Source organism: Pristiophorus japonicus, chromosome 7 (genome assembly GCF_044704955.1).
Source record: "Pristiophorus japonicus isolate sPriJap1 chromosome 7, sPriJap1.hap1, whole genome shotgun sequence".
NCBI lineage: Eukaryota > Metazoa > Chordata > Chondrichthyes > Pristiophoridae > Pristiophorus > Pristiophorus japonicus.
The window spans coordinates 196228956-196252358 of NC_091983.1; the positions used below are offsets into that span (position 1 = coordinate 196228956).

Sequence of the window (23403 nt, forward strand, 5' to 3'; positions counted from 1 at the left end):
GCAGTTGAGGCTGGTGCGGGGGCTGGTGTCAATTGAAAACTTAAAAACTGAGATTGGTATATTTTATACAGAGTTACGGAACCAAGGTGGGTGAATGCAGATGAGATACAGAGCCGTGATCTAATTGAATGGCGGAGCAGGCTCAAGGGGCCGAACGGCCTCCTCCTGTTCCATTTACTTAGCAAATTTGAGGATTAGTTTGAAGGATCCTGTTCCACCTCCAACAGAAAGACTTGTGGGAATGGCCAAAGGGAGCCTCAAGCAAGTGGGCTCAATGAAACCAGCCCCTGCCCAAAGCTGCTGAAAGGCAGCTGGTAAAATCTTTTATTTAGCAGCACAGCAAAAAAAATAAAATTCAGGTTGCTCCTGACTGAGATGTCAGATATAGTTTATGGGCAGTCCGAGCTTGAGAAATCAACCGCTCCCTGGTATGACAAGCGTGGCCTAATGGATAAGGCGTCTGACTTTCATTGCAACTGTGATGTTAGCAAAAGATTGCAGGTTCTAGTCCTGCCGCGGTCAATTAATTTGTTGCGTCAAATATTATTTTTAACCAGTAAGGGAATTAAGGGTTACGGGGAGCGGGCGGGTAAGTGGAGCTGAGTCCACGGCCAGATCAGCCATGATCTTGTTGAATGGCGGAGCAGGCTCGAGGGGCTAGATGGCCTACTCCTGTTCCTAATTCTTATGTTCTTATGTTCTTATGTTATGGCAGGTCGGCAGGCAACTCATACCTGCTCTGTGCATGTTTGAGTTGGTGCAACAGTGGCTTAAATAATGGATCAGGCTCCGCCCCCATTATCCAAACATCTGCCACGTTTGAGGCAGACGCATCTTCCACTCAGCCCCAACATCTGCCGGAATTCGGGCTGTATTTTAGAAATTGTCGAACTCTGCTTATATGTGAGTCCTGCCCCAAATCCTGATCCCCTCTGCTGGAAATTGACCATTTCTCCCACACACCCACTCCAAAAAGATCACAGAATTTCCAGATTCAAACTAAATCAATGTCTATGCTGACAGACACTAATGGTTGGTGGACACTATTGTCACACCAAAGAATTCAAGCGTGTGAGACCATTGTTGCAAGATAATCACCTGTCAATATAGGAGTAAATGTGCAAGCCCTACTCCCTCCCAGCAGGGCGCTACGCCTGCTGGGAGCACATATCAGAAATTTGCGTGTGCACTCCCCACAATTTCCTGGCCAGTCATTAAGCGTATAAGATTATGAGGGGGTTTGACAGGGTAGATGCAAAGAGGATGTTTCCCCTCGTGGGGGAATCTAGAACTGGGGCCATAGTTTCAGAATAAGAGGTCGCCCATTTAAAATGGAGATGAGGAGGAATTTCTCTCTCTGAGAGTCGTAAATCTTTGGAATTCTCTGCCCCAGAGAGTTGTGATGGCTGGGTCATTGGATATATTTAAGGTGGAGATAGACAGATTTTTGAACAATGAGGGAGTCGAGGGTTATGGGCAGGGAAGTGGAGTTGAGGCCAAGATCAGATCGGCCATGATATTGAATGGGGGAGCAGACTTGAGGGGCCAGATGGCCTACTCCTGCTCCTATTTCTTATGAAGGTGAAGGTTTGGAGGTATTACCACAGCTGCTCAGCTTAGTGGTAGCATTCTCACCTCGAGTCAGAAGGTGCAGGGTACGAACCTCGCTCCAGGCAGTCCCAGCGAGTGGAAATAGAGGCTCCAGGGAAAGGTGTGAATTTTCCAAAACAACCATAGCTGTGAAACAAAAGTAAGAAACCTCTTTCCCCAGAGAGTGGTGAGAATGTGGAACTTGCTACCACAAGGAACAGTTGAGGTCAATAGTACAGACGGGGAAGCTAGAGGGAGAAGGAAATAGAGGGTTATGTTGACATCATCATCATAGGCAGTCCCTCGAAACGAGGATAACTTGCTTCCACGCCAAAAAAAAAGGATGAGTTCACAGGTGTTTCGAAAGAAGAACCCGAACTACATCCTCAAGGGTGGAAGATGCCGGTGCGTGGATTTTTTTTAACGTGTGGTGGCCATTGCAAACCAGCCACCACATGAGCTTGACAGAGCTAGGTCTTGGTCCAGTGGCAAGGATTACCCAAGACAACTGGAGACCTGCTCTGCTGCACGGCTGCAATGCGCACACATATCGCAGTGTGGACTGGCCCGTGCTGCCCCTGGGCCCCGAACTCACGCCTCCCCTGGGCCCCGATCACATCCCTCCACAGTCTCTCACCACTCACTTCGCCCCGATCTCGTCACTCCTGCTGCACCTTCCCACGCCCCAATCACCGACATGGACCTTGCTGACGTCACTCTTTGCTGCCGTTGCCCTCCTGCACCAGCTCGCGCTGTACCTTGTAGTGGCATGCCTCCCAGGCCACTGCTCGCCGCTCCTTTTATGGCCCCAATCTTCCGCTGATGGTCTCTTGCAGGTCGGGGCCTCCACGCTGCTCCACGCTCCACGCGGATAGATGTAGTTCGGTCAGGCAGAGTCAGCATGGATTTATGAAGGGGAAGTCATATTTGACGAATTGGCTGGAGTTCTTTGAGGATGTAACGAACAGAGTGGATAAAGGGGAACCAGTGGATGTGGTGTATTTGGACTTCCAGAAGGCATTTGACAAGTTGCCACATAAAAGGTTACTGCACAAGATAAAAGTTCACGGGGTTGGGGGTAATATATTAGCATGGATAGAGGATTGGCTAACTAACAGTGAACAGAGAGTCGGGATAAATAGTTCATTCTCTAGTTGGCAACCAGTAACTAGTGGGGTGCCGCAGGGATCAGTGCTGGGACCCCAACTATTTACAATCTACATTAACGACTTGGAAGAAGGGACTGAGTGTAACGTAGCCAAGTTTGCTGATGATACAAAGATGGGAGGAAAAGCAATGTGTGTGGAGGACACAAAAAATCTGCAAAAGGACATAGACAGGCGAAATGAGTGGGCAAAAATTTGGCAGATGGAATATAGGGCCCAAGTTTGAACTGGTCATTAGAACGACGCACCTCTGAGCCTTGCGCCTATTACTTAGAATGAAAAATGCGCCTGAAAAATACCTGGTTATTCTGAAGTGTTTTCCAGTCGGCGCAACGCAGCTTGAGCTATTGACGTGCTGTGTCTACACAGCCGGCATGGGACGGGGCTAGGGCCCAGCATGTCTGTGAGTGCCGGCAGCGTTGCGCATGTGCGTTAGAGTGTGCTGGCACAGAAACATTGGCTGGATGAGTGCTTTCCTGCCCCTAGCCCCTGGCTGAACGGCCGAAGAAATGCTGCTGCGTGCTTTAGCGAGCTTTGCCGCTGGGTGATCGATTTCCCGCCCCTGATCGAATGGATAGGTGCTGCGTGCTGCAGTAGGTGAGGGAGGGACTTTTATTTTTTTATTTATTGATTCATCATTTATTATTGATGATGGTTCTTTGTTTTTAAAAGTGAAGGTGTTTAGTGCTCTCTCTTCCCCCCCCCCCCCCCCCCCGCCCCCCCCAATCTCTGGCTAGCTGCGCTGATTTCTTAACTCTACACAAGGTTTTTCCTGGCGTACAAAAGTGGACACTTACTCTGTTCTAATGTAGTTTGGAGTAACTTTTCGGCGCTCAAACTTTCAAAATAGGCGTAAGTGGCTGGACGCACCCCCTCTTGGAAAAAGAACGGAACTAAAGCGAAACTAAACTAACTCACTAGAACTGGAGCAAACTAAATGTGGAGATTTGCAATTTCTAGGATACTCCAAAAAAAGCTAGTTGCTCCAAAAAAATAGGAGCAAATCCAGTTGAAACTTGGGCCCATAATGTTGGATTGTGAGAGGTCATGTACTTTGGCAGAAAAAAAATCAAAGAGCAAGTTATTATTTAAATGGAGAAAGATTGCAAAGTGCCGCAGTACAGCGGGACCTGAGGGTATTTGTGCATGAAACACAAAAGGATAGTATGCAGGTGCAGCAAGTGATCAGGAAGGCCAATGGTATCTTGGCCTTTATTGCAAAGGGGATGGAGTATAAAAGCAGGGAAGTCTTGCTACAGCTATATATAAGGTATTGGTGAGGCCACACCTGGAATACTGCGTGCAGTTTTGGTTTCAATATATACGAAAGGATATACTTGCTTTGGAGGCAGTTCAGAGAAGGTTCACAAGGTTGATTCCGGGGATGAGGGGGTTGACTTATGAGGAAAGGTTGAGTAGGTTGGGCCTCTACTTACTGGAATTCAGAAGAATGAGAGGTGATCTTATCGAAACATATAAGATTATGAGGAGGCTTGACAAGGTAGATGCAGAGAGGATGTTTCCACCGATGGGGGAGACTAGAACTAGAGGGCATGATCTTAGAATAAGGGGCCGCAGAGATGAGGAGGAATTTCCTCTCTCAGAGGGTTGTAAATCTGTGGAATTCGCTGCCTCAGAGAGCTGTGGAAGCTGGGACATTGAATAAATTTAAGACAGAAATAGACAGTTTCTTAAATGATAAGGGGATAAGGGGTGATGTGGGGAGCGGGCAGGGAAGTGGAGCTGAGTCCATGATCAGATCAGCCATGATCTTATTAAATGGTGGAGCAGGCTCAAAGGGCTGTATGGCCTTCTCCTGCTCCTATTTCTTCTGTTCTTATGTTCTTATTAGATGAGTTAATTGTATTCACTGGAGTTCAGAAGAGTGAGAGGGGACCTCATAGAAACGTTTAAAATTCTGACGGGTTTGGACAGGTTGGATGCAGGAAGAATGTTCCCAATGTTGGGGAAGTCCAGAACCAGGGGTCACAGTCTAAGGATAAGGGGTAAGCCATTTAGGACCGAGATAAGGAGAAACTTCTTCACCCAGAGAGTGGTGAACCTGTGGAATTCTCTACCACAGGAAGTAGTTGAGGCCAATTCACTAAATATATTCAAAAGGGAGTTAGATGAAGTCCTTACTACTCGGGGGATCAAGGGGTATGGCGTGAAAGCAGGAAGTGGGTACTGAAGTTTCATGTTCAGCCATGAACTCATTGAATGGCTGTGCAGGCTAGAAGGGCTGAATGGCCTGCTCCTGCACCTATTTTCTATGTTTCTATGTTTCTATGTTAAGACATGAGGAGGCTCGAGTGGAACATTATCGGCAGCATCGACTGTTTGGACCGAATGGCCTGTGTCTGTGCTGTATATGCTATGTAATTCTATGTACAGAGAAGCTTTCGACCTGACACAGGACACAGGTCTCGCTCATGTCTAGCCTGTGACATCTCTCCATTACAACTTTTTTGTTTCTCTCTCTACTTTAGCTACCGTGGCCTGTGGTGATTGCTCCTCTGAACTTCACTCTCTTGCTCCTGTGAAGCTCCAAATACACAGTCCTACACCCGCTTTCTCCTCCCTGCATCCTCACTTTGTTGAGACTAAAAAGATTCCTCAGTCTTCCTTCTGTAATACATAGGGCGAAAAGGTGAATGTAACAGTGCACTGGAGAGGGGCGCTAAGCACTTACCGCCAGAGCACCGCGCTGTCTGCGCCTCCCAAGAACTTGATTGGAGGGTTACCGGTGGCACTACCAGTTAGCGATGCGCACTCTAGTGACACCCACTTGATGACGTCAATGTGGGTGGTTGGAACTTCAATGGGTTTACCTGCCTTAGCGCCTGCCGCTCAGCGCGCCAGTGAAATCAGGCGTACCTGAAGCTCCCGGGGCGATACTGAAATGGGTCATCAGGTGAGTGGTTAGAAGGTGAGGTTTTTTCATTTACTTGCACTTTATTTCGCTTTGTTTCATTTTGTCCGCTGTTTAAAAATGTTCCACTCACTTCCCTCGCATTTATTTTTACCCTTCAGGTGGTCCAGCTGACCTTCCCTTAGTGCGCTACTTTGCCAGTATTATTCTTAGGCAGTCCCTCAGATTCGAGAATGATTTGCTTCCACACTAAAAATGAGTTCTCTGGTGACTGAAGAGTCCGATGCGGCATCTACAGTCTCTGTCACAGGTGGGGCAGACGGTGGTTGAAGGAACGGGAGGTTGGGATGCCTGGGTTGCCGCGTGCTCCTTCCGCTGTCGACACTTGGCTTCAGCTTGCTCTCGGCGAAGAGACTCCAGGTGTTCAGCGCCTTCCCGGATGCTTTTCCTCCACTTTGGGCGGTCTTGGGCCAGGGATTCCCAGGAGCCGATGCGGATGTTGCATTTTTTCAAAGAGGCTTTGAGGGTGTCCTTGAAATGTTTCCTCTGCTCCCCTGAGGCTCACTTGCCGTGTCGGAGCTCTGAGTAGAATGCTTGTTTTGGGAGTCTTGTGTCAGGCATGCGGGCGATGTGGCCTGTCCAACGGAGCTGATCGAGCGTGGTCAATGCTTCGATGCTGGGGATGTTGGCCTGAACGAGTACACTGACTTTGGTGCACCTATCCTGTCAATGGATTTGCAGGAGGCAGCGTTGGTGGTACTTCTCCAATGCTTTGAGGTGCCTGCTGTACATAGTCCATGTCTCTGAGCCATATAGGAGGGCGGGTATCACTACTGCTCTGTAGACCATGAGCTTAGTGCCGGGTTTCAGGTCCTGGTCTTCAAACACTCTCTTCCTCAGATGACCAAAGGCTGCATTGGCACACTGAAGGCGGTGTTGGACCTCGTCGTCAATGTCTGCCCTTGTTGACAGTAGGCTCCTGAGATATGGAAAATGGTCCACGTTGTCCAAGGCCTCATTGTGGATTTTGATAACCGGGGGGGGCAGTGCTGTGTGGCGGGGACAGGTTGGTAAAGGACCTATGTCTTACGGATGTTTAGTGTAAGGCCCATGCTCTCGTAAGCCTCAGTGAAGGTGTTGACAGCTTGGGGTTCAGATGCAAGCGTCGTCTGCGTACTGTAGTTCGATGACGGAGGATGGGACAACCTTGGATCTGGACTGGAGGCGGCGGAGATTGAACAGATTCCCGTTTGTCTTGTTATTTAGCTCCACTCCAGCGGGGAGCTTTCTGAGGGTGAGATGGAGCATTGCAGCGAGGAAGATTGAGAAGAGCGTTGGTGCGATGACGCAGCCCTGCTTGACCCCGGCCCGGACATGGAATAGGTCTGTAATGGATCCGTTGGTCAGGATCATGTCTTACATTTCATGTGGAGCAGGCGGAGGATGGTGACAAATTTTTGGGGGGCAGCCAAATCTGAGGAGGACACTCCATAATCCCTCATGGTTGACAGTGTCAAAGGCCTTTGTGAGGTCAAAGAAGGCCATGTATAAGGGTTGGTGCTGTTCCCTGCATTTCTCTTGTATCTGCCGCGCGGTGAAGATCATGTCCATTGTGCCCCTAAGTGGGCGGAATCCGCATTGCGACTCTAGGAGGAGCTCTTCAGCCACAGGGAGAAGGCAATTGAGGAGGATTCTTGTGATGACTTTCCCGGTGATCAACAGCAGGGAATTTCCTCTAGTTACCGCAGTTAGACTTGTCACCTTTCTTGAAGATGGTCTCTGAGATCCCCTGGCATGATCTCCTCCTTCCAGATAAGAGAGATGAGATCATGGATCTGTGCCAGTAGTGCTTCTCCGCCATGATTTAGTGCTTCGGCGGGGACTCCATCTGCTCCCGATGACTTCTGTTCTTCAGTTGTTGGATGGCCTTTTCTACCCCATGCCGGGCTGGGGTTGTGCTGAGATGGTGGCGGGTGGCATGCTGTGGGATGGAGTCGAGGACACTCACGTCGAAGATAGAGTCTCGGTTAAAAGATCTTCAAAGTGCTCCTTCCAGCAGGCACTGACAGCCTCTCTGTCCTTGATGAGTACCTCCCCTTTCTTGGCCAGCAGTGGTCTTGGGTACTTGGGCCGTAGGTCGTCTGGACTGCGCTGAAGAATCCTCGCACGTTGTGGTTGTCGGCTAGCTGCTGGATTTCCTGAGCTTTCTCCACCCACCAGCTGTTCTTTAGGTCGCGGGTTTTCTGTTGGACCTTGACCTTCAGATGTCTGAGAGCTGCTTTCTTGCTCTCGAGTTGTGTTGCTGTTTGCAATCCAAGAATGCCTTTGCACTTGCGGCATATTAGTTCCTGGATCTCCTGGTCGTTCTCGTCGAACCAGTCTTGGTGTTTCCTGGTCGAGTGACCGAGCGTCTCTTCACAGATGCTGATTATAGAAGCCTTGAGGGCAGACCAGGCGCTGTGGGCACTCTGTATCTCTGGGTCACTGGGAGTCGTCGGGTTGGTAGTGAAGTGCTGGAAGAATAGGACTTTCTTAGCTGGGTCTTGGAGTGCTCCAGCGTTGATTTTCCTGCGGCATTGTTTCTGTTGCCGTCACTGTTTTTGGGTAATGTTGATGGTGATGACAGAGCGAATTAGGCGGTGGTCTGTCCTGCAGTTGTCAGCTCCTGTCACAGCGAGGGTGGTGCGCATGTCTTTGCGGTCCCTCGCTCGGACGATGACGTAGTCTAGCAGATGCCATTGCTTGGAGTGAGGGTGTTGCCATGAGGCTTTATATTTGTCCTTCTGACAGAACAGGGTATTGGTTATGACAAGGCCGTGTTCTGAGCATTTCGTCAGGAGGAGGGTGCCATTGGAGTTGGCTTTCCGTATCTCCTCTCTGCCGATCACAACTCCCCAGAGGTCAGTGTCCTTTCCAACTCTGGCGTTGAAGTCGCCGAGGAGGGTCAGCTTGTCACCCTTTGGGACTCAGGACAGGGATTATGCAAGGCTGGAGTAGAATTCCTCTTTGGTCTCATCTGTAGCCTCCAGTGTTGGGGTGTACGTGCTAAAGACCGTAGCACACTGGTTCCTGCCTAGGGTGAGCCGTCGAGTCATAAGGCATTCATTTATCCCACAAGGGGAGTCTCTGAGACGGCCCACTAGCTTGTTTTTTTACAGCGAAGCCTACCCCATGGAGGTGGCGTTCTACTTCTGGTTTGCCTTTCCAGAAGAAGGTGTAGCCACCACCTTGTTCTTGGAGCTGGCCTTCCCCTGCCCTCCGGGTCTCGCTTAGGGCGACGATGTCTATGTCAAAGTGCCTGGGCAACAACAGCAGTGCGACGTTCTGGTCTGTTCCTATTGGGGTTGTCCATGAGGATCCTGACGTTCCAGGTCCCGAACTTCATCTTAAAGTGTGGAAGATGCCTGTGCATGAGTTATTTTAACGTGGGGTGGCTGTTGCACACCAGCTACCACACAGGCTTGACAGAGCAAGGCCTTGATCCAGTGGCAAGGGGATCTATGTATTATAGCACCAGAACTTCAGTAGCGCTACTGGCTTAGCAACGTAAGAGAAGTCCCTTAGCGCTCCACTGCAATCTTAGGGCGCTAAACTACTGCTGGCACTAAATATCGTCCGGGCACTAAAATTAGTGCCCAAGCAATGTTAGCTTGAGGGGTCAAATGGCCTACTCCTGCTCCTATTTCTTATGTTCTTATGTGTCCACTTCTTCCTGATCTATCTCATCTGCTCGCCTATTCTGTTCAACCTTGGTGGTGTCCTGCATTATTGGACATCGGACTCAAGCAATTAAAACTTCTCAGGATCTGGAAGGTTGGGAATTTGTTATTTTTGGACCTCGGCCCCACTCTATTAAAACTTTTCAGGATCTGAAAGGTCGTAATAATGAGAGTGCTCCTCCCTGCATTAAATTCTCAAACAGGATCAAAAATTCTTTCCGAAAGTTTGTGGAACTTTTGTTTACCATTACTTCCTGTCCTTTGGAACACCAAGTGCACAACTTCAGCCAAGTTACTTTATCTCAAATCTCAGGAAATAGCTCGACGTATCACATCAACCTCGCTTTGTTTACAGGAGGTCAAACTTCTTCCACTAGCAGACACAAACAGCAGGATATTATTTTTTCCACAAAAAAGCAGTCGCTCGTTATTCTTCGGAGGCGGTGGGAGTGGGGGAGTGGGGGGTCAGATAAAAACCTTTTGATTCCAGCAGTAATTTCCTGGAAAACTAAAAGCAATTAAAAAAAAACACAGCAGGTGCTGGAAATGTGAAACAGCAACATGAAATGCTGGAAATGCTCTGCAGGTCAGGGAGCAACTGTGGAGAGAGCAGGCATGTTGATAGGTCAGAACCTCGAATGTACAGAGCAAGGTGCATATGATATTTTGAGCTATTTCCTGAGATTTCACATTGAGCAGCTTTGCTGAAGCTTACGTTATGCTCTGATGAGTGCTTCCAGCATTGACAGTTTTTACAGAATCATAGGTTGATACAGCACAGATGAAGGTCATTCGGCCCATCATGCCTGTGGCCGGCTCTTTGAACGAGCTCTCCGCTAGTCCCACTCTCCTGTTCTGTTCCCATAGCCCTGAAAATAGTATCATAGTATGACACGGCACAGAAGGAGGCCATTCGACCTATCATGCTTGTGCTGGCTCTTTGGTACAGTTATCCAATTATTCCCACTAGCTCCAGAATTGGTTGCACCTCTAGCCAAGCTGTTCCAGTGCAGCTACAACACTGGCATCTATCCGACAATGTGGAAAACTGCCCAGGTATGTCCTGTCCACAAAAAGCAGGAAAAATCCAATCTGGCCAACTACCACCCCCATCACTCTACTCTCAATCATCAGCAAAGTGATGGAAGGTGTCATCAACAGTGCTATCAAGTGGCACTTACTCACCAATAACCTACTCACTGATGCCCAGTTTGGGTTCTGCCAAGACCACTCGGCTCCAGACCTCATTACAGCCTTGGTCCAAACGTGGACAAAGAACTAAATTCCAGAGGTGAAGTGAGCGTGACTGCCCTTGACATCAAGGCAGCATTTGACCGAGTGTGGCATCAGGGAGCCCCAGTAAAACTGAAGTCAATGGGAATCAGGGGAAAACTCTCCACTGACTGGAGTCATAGCTAACATAAAGGAAGATGGTTGTGGTGGTTGGAGGTCAATCATTACAGCCCCAGGACATCGCTACAGGAGTTCCTCAGGGCAGTGTCCTAGGCCCAACCATCTTCAGCTGTTTCATCAATGATCTTCCCTCCATCATAAGGTCAGAAGTGGGGTTGTTCGCTGATGATTGCACAGTGTTCAGTGCCATTCGCAACTCCTCAGATAATGAAGCAGTCCATGCTTGAATGCAGCAAGACCTGGATGACATTCAGGCCTGGGCTGATAAGTGGCAAGTAACATTTGTGCCACAAAAGTGCCAGGCAATGACCATCTTCAACAAGCGAGTGTCTAATCGCCGCCCCTTAACATTCAATGGCATTACCATCGCCGAATCCCATACCATCAACATCCTGGGAGTCACCATTGATCAGAAACTTAACTGGACCAGCCACATAAATACTATGGCTACAAGAGCAGGTCAGAGCTGGGTATTATGTGGCGAGTGTCTCACCTCCTGACTCCCCAAAACCTTTCCACTATCTACAAGTCAGCAGTGTGAAGGAATACTCTCCACGTGCATGGATGAGTACAGCTCCAACAACACTCAAGAAGCTCAACACCATCCAGGACAAAGCAGCCTGCTTGTTTGGCACCCCATCCATCACCTTAAATATTCACTCCCTCCACCACCGGCGCACCTTGTCTACTAGATGCACTGTAGTAATTCGCTAAGGCTTCTTCAGCAGCACCTCCCAAACCTGCGACTTCTACCACCTAGAAGGACAAGGGCAGCAGGTGCATGGGAACACCACCACCTCCACGTTCCCCTCCAAGTTACACACCATCCTGACTTGGAACTATATTGCTGTTCCTTCATCGTTGCTGGGTCAAAATCCTAGAACTCCCTCCCTAACAGCACTGTGGGAGTACCTTCACCACACGAACTGCAGCGGTTCAAGAAGGCGGCTCACCACCATCTTCTCAAGGACAATTAGGGATGGGCAATAAATGCTGGCCTTGCCAGCGACGCCCATATCCTATGAATAAATTAAAGAAAACTCCCCGCTCTTTCACCGTAGCCCTGCAAATTCTTTTCCCTTCAAGTATTTATCCAATTCTCTTTTGAAAGTTATTATTGAATCTGCTGCCACCACTTTTCAGGCTGTGTATTCGAGATCATACAACTTACTGCGTAAAAAATTGTTCCACATGCTGCCTGTGGTTCTTTTGCCAATCTCCTTAATTCTGTTTCCTCTGATTACCAACTCTTCTGCTACTGGAAACAGTTTCTTCTTATTTACTCTATCAAAACTGTTCAGGATTTTAAACACCTCTAATAACTCTCCTCTTAACCTTCTCTGCTGTAAGGAGAACAATCCCAACTTCTCTCATCTCGCCATGTAACTGAAGTCCCTCATAAGAACATAAGAAATAGGAGCAGGAGTAGGCCATTTGGCCCCTCGAGCCTGTTCCACCATTCAATAAGATCATGGCTGATCTGATCATGGACTCAGCTCCACTTCCCCGCCCACTCCCCATAATCCTTCACTCCCTCAGCCCTGGTACCATTCTAGTAAATCTCATCTGCACCCTCTCAAAGGCCTTGACATTCTTCCTAAAGTGTGGTGCCCAGAATTGGCCACAATACTCCAGCTGGGGCCTGCCAGTGTCGTATGACTATGTTTTAGTAATTTCCTGGACCTTGTCACGTACCATTGATCTGTTTCATTGCAAACACTCTTAACCTGGCAAAGTCCAAAGTTTACATTATAGATTGTTGAAATTCAGTGCAACTGCGGAGGCTACCAACATAAACAGGACCTGACGCTGACAAACCGAAAAAGGATTGGTAAAATACCAAGGATGTACATCTGGCCAACAGCCTAAAGGCATCTGTTTAACCTGTGAATCAATTCCGAAAATGAAATCTGTTGGAATACTGACTGTATCATAATGCACATAATCACACTGCACTGTTAATTCAGCTGCCACAGTGCCAAGCTAATAATTGGTGTCAAAGGCACCAAATTCACCACTGGCCTATTTTTCAAAAATCTCCCAGTGGTTGCTTTTGTTGACAGCAAATGTAAATAGGTTGCTCCGCATCCAGTGGCACTCACAGCTTGATTTTGGCCGTAGTTAATGGCTGCCATGGCATGTGGTGGCTCTTTGTTTAAACGTCCGAAAGGAACAGCTGGAGTGCTTGCAGTGCAAACATGCACCAGGCAGAAGGCTGTAATGCCACTGCTGATGAACCAGGAGCAGAACTGCAGCTACAAAGCATCAGCTGCAGCTTTCTCAATACCCGTAACAATGGCTCCAAATTGAGTTTTCACTGCAGTGGGTGTTCTTTTAAAGCCTGGTCCAAAAACTCCACGAAAGGGCCACACTACTCTCTTAATTCAGGGAACCTGTTTCCCTTATATAAAAACCAAAAATGCTGGAAACACTCAGCGGGTCAGGCAGCATCTGTGGAGAGAGAAGCAGAGTTAACGTTTCAGGTCGATGACCTTTCATCAGAACTCTTTATGCATTTATGTCGCGCCTTTCATGACCTCACGTCATTCCACAGCGCTTTTGAAGTGGAGTCACTGTAATGTAGGAAATGTGGCAGCTAATTTGCGCACAGCAAGTTCCCACAAACAGAAGTGAGTTATTGAACAGAAAAGTGATGTTGGTTGAGGATAAATATTAGGCGGGACACCAAGGAGAACTCCTTTGCTCTTCTTCGAAATAATGCCATGGGATCTTTAACATCCAGCTGAGGGGGCAGACTGAGGGGCCTCGGTTTAATGCCTGATCCGAAAAACGACACCTCCAACAGTGCAGCACTCCCTCAGTACTGCACTAAAGTGTCAGCCTGGATTATGTGAGTGAGTTTCTGGTGTGGGACTTGCATGACCTTCTGACTCAGGAGACGAGAGTGATCCCATGGAAAGTTGAACACTTTAACAATCTTCTTCAGTTACAAATCTCTGTCCCTTTCTCACGGAGGCCAAGCCTGCCTTTTCCAAATCAATATAGATGAGAAAATGATCCTTTGGGTCGAATGTGAACGTTGCCTGGGCTGTTACTTATTAAATAAGAGCTTGTCATTCTTATCACTGACTTGAAATCAGAATTCTGAACCTTTCGAAATCACACTTACCCCACTGAATAAATCCGGCACCGTCTTCTGTGGATCTGCTGAGCAAGGTGAAAAGTATTGTCCAAGCAGACAGGCCATGGTTCCTGGGTGGGCTCCAGGCTGCCAATCAAACCCTTTTCTTCCACATTGGTACAGGAAATCTGCTCAGCGACAAAAGGCAATTGTTGCTTTGTATCTTTCAAATATGAACACTATGAAAACTGTTGCAATGTCTGGAGCTTAAACTAATTAAAGACACGTTGTCGCCTGCAGAGCAGTGGCACTTATATCTATCTCATGTGAGGCTGACCAGACCACTCAGTTACAAGTAGGTTATCACCAGCCTCGGAAATTAAGTTATTTATGTTACTGGACCAGGAACCCAGAGGCCTGGACTAATAATCCAGCAGAACACCAATTCAGATCCCACTATTGTCATTAAACCCCAACTGGTTCGCTACTGAACGTCAGGGAAGGAAACCTGCTGTCTGGATACGGTCTGGCCTTTATGTGATTCCAGTTTCACAGCAATATGATTGACTCTGAAGTGGCCCAGCAAGCCATTCCGATGTATCAAACTACCACAAAACATCACCACCTTCTCAAGGTCCCTTACACCAACTGCTGCCTCCCCCAGCCGAAGTCCCTTACACCAGCGCAGGTTTATTGGGTATGGAGTGAATATAAAACATAGAAAACATAGAAAACATAGAAAATAGGTGCAGGAATAGGCCATTCGGCCCTTCTAGCCTGCACCGCCATTCAATGAGTTCATGGCTGAACATGAAACTTCAGTACCCCATTCCTGCTTTCTCGCCATACCCCTTGATCCCCCTAGTAGTAAGGACCTCATCTAACTCATTTTTGAATATATTTAGTGAATTGGCCTCAACAACTTTCTGTGGTAGAGAATTCCACAGGTTCACCACTCTCTGGGTGAAGAAGTTCCTCCGCATCTCGGTCCTAAATGGCTTACCCCTTATCCTTAGACTGTGACCTCTGGTTCTGGACTTCCCCAACATTGGGAACATTCTTCCTGCATCTAACCTGTCTAACCCCGTCAGAATTTTAAATGTTTCTATGAGGTCCCCTCTCATTCTTCTGAACTCCAGTGAATACAAGCCCAGTTGATCCAGTCTTTCTGGACAGGTCAGTCCCGCCATCCCGGGAATCAGTCTGGTGAACCTTCGCTGCACTCCCTCAATAGCAAGAATGTCCTTCCTCAAGTTAGGAGACCAAAACTGTACACAATACTCCAGGTGTGGCCTCACCAATGCCCTGTACAACTGTAGCAACACCTCCTTGCCCCTGTACTCAAATCCCCTCGCTATGAAGGCCAACATGCCATTTGCTTTCTTAACCGCCTGCTGTACCTGCATGCCAACCTTCAATGACTGATGTACCACGACACCCAGGTCTCGTTGCACCTCCCCTTTTCCTAATCTGTCACCATTCAGATAATAGTCTGTCTCTCTGTTTTTACCACCAAAGTGGATAACCTCACATTTATCCACATTATACTTCATCTGCCATGCATTTGCCCACTCACCTAACCTATCCAAGTCACTCTGCAGCCTCACAGCATCCTCCTCGCAGCTCACACTGCCACCCAACTTAGTGTCATCCGCAAATTTGGAGATACTACATTTAATCCCCTCATCTAAATCATTAATGTACAATGTAAACAGCTGGGGCCCCAGCACAGAACCTTGCGGTACCCCACTAGTCACTGCCTGCCATTCTGAAAAGTACCCATTTACTCCTACTCTTTGCTTCCTGTCTGACAACCAGTTCTCAATCCATGTCAGCACACTACCCCCAATCCCATGTGCTCTAACTTTGCACATCAATCTCTTGTGTGGGACCTTGTCAAACGCCTTCTGAAAGTCCAAATATACCACATCAACTGGTTCTCCCTTGTCCACTCTACTGGAAACATCCTCAAAAAATTCCAGAAGATTTGTCAAGCATGATTTCCTTTTCACAAATCCATGCTGACTTGGACCTATCATGTCACCTCTTTCCAAATGCACTGCTATGACATCCTTAATAATTGATTCCATCATTTTACCCACTACCGATGTCAGGCTGACCGGTCTATAATTCCCTTTTTCTCTCTCCCTCCTTTTTTAAAAAGTGGGGTTACATTGGCAGTAGACAATAGTGACAGTGTCGTGACTTGTGGATTGGAGAAACCTCTTTCCCCTCCGATCCCCCCAGTCTCTCTTCCCTCCAGGCTCGCTCTCCCCTCCCCCACCCCCCCAAAGCTCACTCTCTTCCCCCCTCCAAGCTCTCTCTCTCTCTCTCCCCCCCCAAGCTCTGTCTCTTCCCCCCCCAAGTTCTCTCTCCCCACCCCCCCAAACTCTCTCTCTCTCTCCCCCCCAACCCCCAAAGCTCTCTCTCTCTCCCCCCGCAAGCTCTCTCTCTCTCCCCGAAGCTCTCTCTCTTCTCCCCCCCCCCCCCCCCCCGCCAAAGCTCTCTCCCACCCCCCTCAAGCTCTCTCTCTGCCCCAGTCTCTCTCTCCTCCAGGCTCGCTCTCACCATCCCCCCCCCCCCCCGCGAAGCTCTCCCCCCCCCCCCCCCCCACAAGCTCTCTCTCTGCCCCAGTCTCTCTCCCCTCCAGGCTCGCTCTCACCCCTCCCTCCCCCAAGCCCCCACTCCCCACAAGCTCTCTCTCTCGCTCCCAGTCTCGCTCTCCCCCAAAGCTCTCTCTCTCCCCCCCCACCCCCAAGCTCTTTCTCCCCCAGGTTTTCTCTCTCTCCTACACCCCCTGCCGAACACCGCCGCAGCGGCTCAGCTCTCTCTCTCTCTCTCTCGCTCCCGGTCGCTTGGAAGCCCACCAAACATGGTCGGACTGATGCTGGGTCCTACTTCTAGTTCGGGGGCCGCACTTCCGGTTTGGGTGGGAGGCATCAGGGGTGGAGTCTCGACAGGACGCATGCGCAGAAGCACAGAAAAAGTACAGTCAATTCCTTTAAAAAACATCGTGCTAGGAGCAGGCCCCACCCACAAAACCGGCCATGCCCCGGATCGAATTAATCACCATTGGGATATTCCGCTAATTGAGCTCGTTTGCAGGCCTTCATGGAGGCTCTAACAATTAAGCTGGTTCTTTTGGGCACAAGGACACTAATAGAGATGTTTTAAAAGCTTTTGAATCTTTTTTTTTTTAATTTGCTAAGAAACTGACTAGTGTACACCAATATAACTAGCAAATGGTTCTGTATATTTTATAAAAGTTATTTTCAATCATTTAAAATTGGATTACTTACCGGCAGTGAATTGCCACTGATTAAAAATTGTTATTTTTTATGATAAACCCACTTTTAGCTGTATTAATCAAACTGCACCAAGTTACCAGTCTTAAATATATCAAGGAACAATTTTTAAAGCAAGATTTAAAAAAAAAAACAATTAAATTTTAAAACGCTGCCCAATCACGTTGGTTCATGGCAGATTGTGTGTTCGACGAAATGCAAATAAGTTTGACTGGGAACTCGAGAAAAAAACACTCTTCAAAACGGATGAAATTCTGGGCGCAATTTGTGCCCAGTTCGCCAATTGTGCCCAATACTCTACCCCACCATACATATGACTCATCAGATGAAGAGGCTAGGATGGTCAAATTTAATACACTTTGCATCCGTGGAACTCTCAGTTGGCCTGGGATATCCAGGGTTTCCAGGTGATGCTGGGGGAAAGGAACGGGACGGGGAGGAAGGGACAGCATGCAAGCGATCAAATCCAATGCACAATGAGGCAAAAGTGAAAAAGCTGCAACATCTGAATCATTTTTTGACCCCGATGTCGGCTGGGTGATGATTAGGATGGAATCTGAGAAGAACTAGGCCCTGCACACAGCCCTGCTCAGATCGGAGGTAAAAGGAACCTGCAAAAGACAAGTAGTGTTTTGTTTCCTAGGTGCCTTTGGGACTGGAGGCCTTCTGGCTGATGTTTCTGGACCAGAGGCAGAGACCTCACTTGCCTGCAGTCGAGCCTGGAGTTCCGCCCCCCATTCTGGGTGCAGGCCTGCACTGGGTGGAAAGAGGGCGGGTCCACTCAAATGAACCAGCAAGTACAGGTGGATTTCAGGTCATGTCAGGCAAAGTGGGCTTTGGCTGCACTTCGCCTGACTAGCACCAAGGTGTAAACCAGGGACAAAATTGGCCAAAGTGTGTCTACCATTTGTAGTCCCAATAAAGGTACTGAAGGAACCAACCACAGCTTGCATTTATATTGTACCTTTAACACAGAAAAATGTCCCAGAGTGCTTCATTGAAGTATAAGGAAAAGTGTCAAAGAAAGAGATATTAGGAAGGACAACCAAAAGATTGGTAAGAAGTGCGTTTAAAGGAACAAAAGGAAGTGGAGAAGTGGAGGGATTTAGGGAAGGAGACTTAGGCAGGAGGCCGGGAATGCGTCCTTTCATTGCAGTATGGACAGTTGGCTTGTGGTTCCTGGGCTCAATAAAACCCATCTGAGAACCCCCGATAGATCTCAGGACAACATATTGAGAGCTGAGGCTAAACAAAATGGGTCTCCAATTAATGGTGCCTTTTTCCTCCTCACTGCACCTGGAAACTGAGCGGGATGAAAAACAGTGGCCCTATTTTCTTTCCGTACACATACAGCACTGCTAATGATGCAGAATGAGATTACTGCAACAATTAAAGAGACCAAATGGAAGGTAATGATTGGTAACTGCGCAAGTCCAAATGAGACATAATCTGCTAACAAAAATCAATTAGGACTAAAAAGGCCGGTCACTTTTAATTGAATACCATTCGCTGCAAGTTTGTAGTCACTGTTGCGATGTTTCTATGTCGAAGCTAATATATAGCTGGAAGTGAGATGCAAAGCAGTAATTCAATCAGACAGTTCTGATGACATTGCAAACTACGAAAGCGAAGCTTGAACAATGCATGAAGGTCATGGGAATTGAGAGATTGCCTTCGACATACTACCAGATATTTATTAGGCTTATCTGGGAAAATGAGATTGCACTTTTCAGTCATCGCACTGGGGATGGAAGAGGTGACAGAACCTAAATAGAAATTCTACAAAAAAGACAGCTGGGTGGAACCGAATGGTATGCAACATTAGCAGTACTGAAATATCGGTTTTTTATTTATCAAAGGTTTACAAGAAATCTGCTTACAAAACATTTCCTATAGAAAATAAAAATGAAATTCCCAAGCCCATAAGATCACGTGAGTTCTCTGCACAGGAGGGCAGGAAAAAGAGTGGGAGAGCTATAGTGATAGGAGATTCTATTGTAAGGGGAATAGATAGGTGTTTCTGCGGCCGCAACCGAGACTCCAACATGGTATATTGCCTCCCTGGTGCAAGGGTCAAGGATGTCTCGGAGCGGCTGCAGGGCATTCTGGAGGGGGAATGTGAACAGCCAGCTGTCGTGGTACATATAGGTACCAATGATATAAGTAAAACAAGGGATGAGGTCCTACAAGCTGAATTTAGGGAGCGAGGAGTTAAATTAAAAAGTAGGACCTCAAAAGGTAGTAATCTCAGGATTGCTACCAGTGTCACATGCTAGCCACAGTGGAAATAGCAGGATAGTTCAGATGAATACTTGAGGAATGATGCAAAGGGGAGGGATTCAAATTCCTGGGACATTGGAACCGATTCTGGGGAAGGTGGGACCAGTACAAATCGGAAGGTCTGCACCTGTGCAGGACCGGAACCGATTTCCTAGGCGTTGTGTTTGCTAGTGCTGTTGCGGAGAATTTAAACTAATATGGCAGGGGGATGGGAATCTATGCAGGGAGACAGAGGGAAGTAAAAAGGGGGCAGAAGCAAAAGGTAGGAAGGAGAAAAGTAAGAGTGGCAGGCAGAGAAATCAAGGGAAAAAATCAAAAAGGGCCACATTACAACATAATTCTAAAAGGACAAAGAGTGTTAAAAAAAACAAGCCTGAAGGCTCTGAGTCTCAATGCGAGGAGCATTTGTAATAAGGTGGATGAATTAACTGCGCAGATAGCTGTTAACAGATATGATGTAATTGGGATTATAGAGACACGGCTCCAGGGTAACCAAGGCTGGGAACTCAACATTCAGGGGTATTCAATATTCAGGAAGGATAGAGAGAAAGGAAAAGGAGGTAGGGTAGCGTTACTGGTTAAAGAGTAGATTAATGCAATGATGAGGAAGTACATTAGCTTGGATGATGTGGAATCTGTATGTGTAGAGCTGCGGAATACCAAAGGGCAGAAAATGTTAGTGGGAGTTGTGCACAGACCACCAAACAGTAGTATTGAGGTTGGGAATGGAATCAAAGAGAAAATCAGGGATGCGTGCAATAAAGGTACAGCAGTTATCATGGGTGACTTTAATCTTCATATAGATTGGGCTAACCAAACTGGTAGCAATACTGTGGAGGAGGAGTTCTTGGAGTGTATAAGGGATGGTTTTCTAGACCAATATGTCGAGGAACCAACTAGAGAGCAGGCCATCCTAGACTGGGTCTTGTGTAATGAGAGAGGATTAATTAGCAATCTTGTCATGCGAGGCCCCTTAGGGAAGAGTGACCATAATATGGTAGAATTCTTCATTAAGATGGAGAGTGACACAGTTAATTCAGAGACTAGGGTCCTGAACTTAAGGAAAGGTAACTTTGATGGTATGAGATGTGAATTGGCTAGGATAGACTGGCGAATGATACTTAAAGGGTTGATGGTAGATAGACAATGGCAGACATTTAAAGGTCACATGGATGAACTACATACCTGTCTGGCATAAAAATAAAACGGGGAAGGTGGCTCAACCGTGGCTAACAAGGGAAATTATGGATAGTGTTAAATCCAAGGAAGAGGCATATAAATTGGCCAGAAAAAGCAGCAAACCTGAGGACTGGGAGAAATTTAGAATTCAGCAGAGGAGGACTAAGGGTTTAATTAGGAAGGGGGAAATAGAGTATGAGAGTAAGCTTGCAGTGAACATAAAAACTGACTGCAAAAACTTCTATAGATATGTGAAGAAAAAAAGATCAGTGAAGACTAATGTAGGTCCCTTGCAGTCAGAATCAGGTGAATTCATAATGGGGAACAAGGAAATGGCAGACCAATTGAACAAATACTTTGGTTCTGTCTTCACTAAGGAAGACACGAATAACCTCCCAAAAATACTATGGGACCGAGGGTCTAGCGAGAAGGAGGAACTGAGGGAAATCCTTATCAGTCAGGAAATAGTGTTAGGGAAATTGATGGGATTGAAGGCTGATAAATCCCCAGGGCCTGATAGTCTACATCCCAGAGTACTTAAGGAGGTGGCCCTAGAAATAGTAGATGCATTGGTGGTCATTTTCCAATATTCCATGGACTCTGGATCAGTTCCTATGGATTGGAGGGTAGCTAATGTAACCCCACTTTTAAAAAAAAAAGAGGGAGAGAGAAAACAGGGAGTTAGCCTGACATCGGTAGTGGGGAAAATGCTGGAATCAATTATTAAAGATATAATAGCAGTGCATTTGGAAAGGAGTGACAGGAGCGGTCCAAGTCAGCATGGATTTATGAAAGGGAAATCAATTTGACAAATCTTCTAGAATTTTTTGAGGATGTAACTCGTAGAGTGGATAAGGGAGAACCAGTGCATGTGGTGTATTTGGACTTTCAAAAAGCTTTTGACACAAGAGATTAGTGTGCAAAATTAAGGCACATGGGATTGGGGGTAATGTATTGACATGGATAGAGAACTGGTTGGCAGACAGGAAGCAAAGAATGGGAATAAACGGGTCCTTTTCAGAATGGCTGGTAGTGACTTGTGGGGTGCTGCAGGGTTCAGTGCTGGGACCCCAGCTATTTACAACATATATTAATGATTTCGATGAAGGAATTGAATGTAATATCTCCAAGTTTGCAGATGACACTAAGCTGGGTGGCAGTGTGAGCTGTGAGGAGGATGCTAAGAGGCTGCAGGGTGACTTGGACAGGTTAGGTGAGTGGGCAAATGCATGGCAGGTGCAGTATAATGTGGATAAGTGTGAGATTATCCACTTTGGTGGCAAAAACAGGAAGGCAGATTATTATCTGAATGGTGACAGATTAGGAAAAGGGGAGGTGCAACGAGATCTGGGCGTCATGGTACATCGAAAATTGGCATGCAGGTACAGCAGGCGGTGAAGAAGGAAAATGGCATGTTGGCCTTCATAGCTAGGGGATTTGAGTGTAGGAGCAGGGAGGCCTTACTGCAGTTGTACAGGGCCTTGGTGAGGCCGCACCTTATATAGAAACATAGAAAATAGGTGCAGGAGTAGGGCATTCGGCCCTTTGAGCCTGCAATGCCATTCAATGAGTTCATGGCTGAACATGCAACTTCAGTACCCCATTCCTGTTTTCTCGCCATACCCCTTGATCCTCCTAGTAGTAAGGACTACATCTAACTCCTTTTTGAATATATTTAGTGAATTGGCCTCAACAACTTTCGTGGTAGAGAATTCCACAGGTTCACCACTCTCTGGGTGAAGAAGTTTCTCCTCATCTTGGTCCTAAATGGCTTACCCCTTTCCTTTAATTTAAAACCAAAAAAAAACTATGCAACTTATATTTATCATCATCATCATCATAGGCAATTCCTCAAAATCGAGGAAGACTTGCTTCCACTCTAAAAGTGAGTTCTCAGGTGGCTGTACAGTCCAATACGGGAATTACAGTCTCTGTCACAGGTGGGATAGACAATGGTTGAAGGAAAAGGTGGGTGGGGAGTCTGGTTTGCCGCACGCTCCTTCCGCTGCCTGCGTTTGATTTCTGCATGCTCTCGGCGACGAGACTCAAGGTGCCCAGCGCCCTCCCGTATGCTCTTCCTCCACTTAGGGCGGTCTTTGGTCAGGGACTCCCAGGTGCCGGTGGGGATGTTGCACTTTATCAAGGAGGCTTTGAGGGTGTCCTTGAAATGTTTCCTCTGCCCACCTGGGGCTCGCTTGCCATGTAGGAGTTCCGAGTAGAGCGCTTACTTTGGGAGTCTCGTGTCGGGCATGCGAACAATGTGGCCCGCCCAACGGAGCTGGTCGGGTGTGGTCGGTGCTTCGATGCTGGGGATGTTGGCCTGATCGAGAACACTAACTTATATTTATATAGCACCTTTAACATAGGAGTATTATCAAACAACATTTGATACCGAGCCACATATGGAGATATTAGGATAGGCTTGGTCACAGTGGAATGCTTTAAGAAGCATCTTATAGGAAGAAAGAGAGGCGGAGAGGTGGAGTTCCAGAGCTTAGGGCCCAGGCAGCTGAAGGCACGGCCGCCAATGGTGGAGTGATTATTATCAGGGATGCACAAGACATCAGAATTTGAGGAGCGCAGAGATCTCGGAGGCTTGTAGGGCTGGAGGAAGTCGCAGAGATAGGGAGGAGGGTGGCCACGGAGGGAATTGAAAACAAGGATGAGAATGTTAGATTGATGCGTTGACACCACCCATTTCTATTTAAAAATGGTCAACTTTCTACTGGGATGGTATTGGATGCGGTGACCTGTTTTTATGTTATAAAATAGAGCCTTGTGCTCATGAAACTTTGAT

At 47.4% G+C, this 23403-nt stretch overlaps 1 protein-coding gene across 3 annotated transcripts in view; it reads right to left on the reverse strand.

Annotated features, from left to right (window-relative positions):
- mettl24 (methyltransferase like 24) overlaps positions 1-13970 on the reverse strand; it is an 80861-nt gene extending 66891 nt beyond the window's left edge. Inside the window, exon 1 of one of the 3 annotated variants that reach the window (XM_070884551.1) lies at positions 13891-13970. The gene's annotated coding sequence lies outside the window, so the exon portion shown is untranslated. Of the gene's footprint in view, positions 1-2234; positions 2375-3055; positions 3169-13890 lie in introns of those variants that run through there. The other 2 variants (XM_070884550.1, XM_070884552.1) reach the window with 2 other exon arrangements.
- Between the last annotated feature and the right edge of the window lie 9433 nt (positions 13971-23403).